Raw genomic sequence first — 3,403 nt, 5'->3', positions numbered from 1 at the left:
GCCGTTCGTTGTAGTTCTTGAAAAGGGATTTTTAAAAAACGAAATATCTCCCTTTGGAGTGGACTTTTTTATGCCCAAACATACACACTACATACTGACTAAAATTTAAAAAGTGAAAAAGCATAATAGGACCCCTTTAACAAATGTCAGTGTCAAAACTATTCAATAGAAGATTATGATTCCTTTAATCATGGTTGGATTGTTAATATTTTAATATCCACCTCAGTTCAACAGGGCCATGTCATGCATGTCAGCACAACCCAGGTCAGCAAATAAAGCTGTGCATCTGAGTGCATCTCGTTCAGTAAACATACAGCAGCATCTCTGAAGCAGCTGGTGGTGCAGAGCTCTGTAACGTTTCATAAATCAGACCTGATGTTTCCTGACAGAACTCCTCCTCTCCGGTCTGCTTCCTGTTGCCACCGTCCTGACGGTTCAGACCGAGCGGCATGAAAAATTCATCAGTAGATTAGAGTTATTTTGTCACGGAGCTGCACTGCACATGAAACAGCATCTTCACAGACTTTTGCCTTTGGACTTTCCATCTCTGATCTCCATAATACCATAAAACACTCAATTCAAGTTTCTCCCTGGTCTTTTTTTCCCCCCAGGTTTTGAATAAATAAGGTTCAGGGAGCTACTGTGACCTAGGCTAACGTTAGCTATTTTATTGTACACAAATACATAACGGGTTTTGGGTACTTGATAGATAGATGGATAGATAGATGTTTAATAAGGTGTAAATCGACCTTTTTGACATTTAGACTGAGACACTAACAGATTGATCTGAATCCTTTTAGCTTTGTTTTCGGTTTATTTAAGCAGTAAAAAATTTAAAATAATGTAACCAACCGTTTACACCAAAATGAAGGTTTGTGGTGCGTTATAAACATGAAAACAGCTCAACGTGTACTACATTTTATTCAACAGTTACCTGCAGTATCTGAATCTTCCAGCAGATGGCAGCTGATCACTGTTGAGAATGTAAGTCCTTAAACTCATCATCTTAATGAGGTTACTACATCATTAATTATCCTACAAACACTTTCACACAGCAACTTATTTCCATTAATACGTGTCAATTATTTCTACATGTTAAGACAGATTACCTAATACTTAAAGGAGCTTTTGTTTTAAAAATTCACACATGAAATATTCCCATTACCTCAGTGATATCACTAAAATAGAAGCTCTTAGTGTATGAAACATTGCCTCAAAACTGCAAAAACAGTTTAGCATTTTTTATTATAAACTGCAGTAGTCTAATTAAGTGGCTCACAACACCTATATCAACATGTAATTTTCCCTCTGTGATGGTTTAAATCAGGAACTACAAATATCAAATAATAGGAAAATACACCACGTTAGGCACATGCAGGGATCGAATGTGCCGCCTTCATACCACGATCATGATAAATTGTGTATTAAATGTATTTTTGGAACTGGAAAGCGGACGTGCCAGCATGTGCTGTTTTTTTTTTTCAGCCAGGCACAGATGTTAGGTGACTCCTCCAACATGTGACACATAAACACAGAACAGTCCTATTTAAACACTCCTGTGGTCGGCAGCCAGCCTCCAACAAAAACACATATGCGCTATGCTCATTGTGGCCAAAAACCCACTGTCACGGTGGAAGCCGATGCCACACGATCTCGTGATGGAAGCCGGTGACACATTCGGACGCCTACAGGGTCTGACAACTGTTTACTGGGCCGTGCCAAGCGGGGTAATGCTGGGGTTCATGGGAAGGTACCTGTTCACGAGCAGCACAAGCCAGAACCTTGGCAGCGGAACGGCGTGCGCAGCGGGTTTGCCACTTTAGCTCCTCTATTCAAGCGCAGATCACTATATTAGATCGCTGCTAGAGCTCCATTCACACAGACCTGCCCACATGAGGTTATACAAGAGCGCTGATAACATAAAAGATGGATATTACAAGTGTTACAATGGATATTACAAGATATTACAGATCTGCCTTTTTTGCCAGTAATAGATTAGCGTGTTGTTGCATATATCTCATACATACTGTAGGTTTCGTACCGTGAAAGGGATTATTTCATGCTTGTAAAAGATAAATATAGGCCTTTACGAATCTTATCCAACTATTATTAGACAATTGTATGTAATAATGTAAAGGAAAACGATGCATTAGACATGTCTTTTTGGAATATATGAATCAGAAACGTCAAATAATCTACTATACATTTTGTAACCTATTCTAATTTATTAGCTTTTTAAAAATACTGTGGTGGAGTGATGGTAGTGAAATAATACCATAGTATTTTGAAATATGCAGTAGAATCGAATTAATACTGTACTTAAATATCATAGTATTTATATCCCTTACAATCAACTACCCAAAAGTTCCTTGGTATTACGGTGTTTTTTGACCTGTACCACGGTAGTACCGTGGTATTCTTGAAAGTGCCAAAAAACATGGTATTATTACTATTACAAAAAGTACAAAAACATATTATGGTACTATTTGGAAGTACCAGTATGTTATTTTATTTTTTGTATTATTTTATATATTTGTATTTTATTAAAAATTTTTATGATGATGATAACTTGAGGAAATTTTGGTTTAAAAATATTTTTTAAGAAATTAATACTTTTATTCAACAAGGATGCATTAAGCTGATCAAAAGTGACAGTAAATAAATTAATAATGCTAAATAAAATTCCAAATAAATGCTGTTCCTTTGAACTTTTTATTTATCAAAGAATCCTGAAAAAAAAGTATCACGGTTTCCTCAAAAATAATAAGCGTGACAACTGTTGTCAGCATTGATAATAATAAAAAGGTTTCTTGAACATTAAATCAGCATATTAGAATGATTTCTGAAGGATCATGTGACACTGAAGACTGGAATAATGATGCTGAAAATTCAGCTTTAAATTACAATAAATAAATTACATTTTAAAATATATTAACATAGAAAACAGTTATTTTAAATTGGATTAATATTTTACAATATTACTATTTTTACTGTATTATTGATCAAATAAATGCAGCCTTGGTGAGCATAAGAGTCTTCAAAAACATTTTAAAATCTTACCGATTCCAAACCTTTGAACAGCACTGTATATGTCAACCCTAGTATTACCATAGTACATACCTTTCATAAACATTTCAGGTAAAATATATAAGAATCTTTTTTCATTTTTAATATATTTTTTCCCTGTCAGCAGATCTGTACATCATCTGTACATGTGTGGGAAGACAAGCAACAATATGTAGAGGACTGAAAATCATTCAGTTCATCCTATTACAACAGATTAAAAGCTGTTTAGCTGAATTAAATGTAGGTTATGGGGCTGTGGGATCGGATTTCAGTTCATCCGTGGTCAGTTAAATAAGAGCAATCATGAGTAAATAGCACAGGGAATTATGGGAGAAAG

This window comes from Sinocyclocheilus rhinocerous, unplaced genomic scaffold (genome assembly GCF_001515625.1).
Source record: "Sinocyclocheilus rhinocerous isolate Xijiao unplaced genomic scaffold, SAMN03320098_v1.1 scaffold395, whole genome shotgun sequence".
NCBI classification, from domain to species: Eukaryota; Metazoa; Chordata; class Actinopteri; order Cypriniformes; family Cyprinidae; genus Sinocyclocheilus; species Sinocyclocheilus rhinocerous.
Note: the sequence above shows the minus strand (reverse complement) of the source record.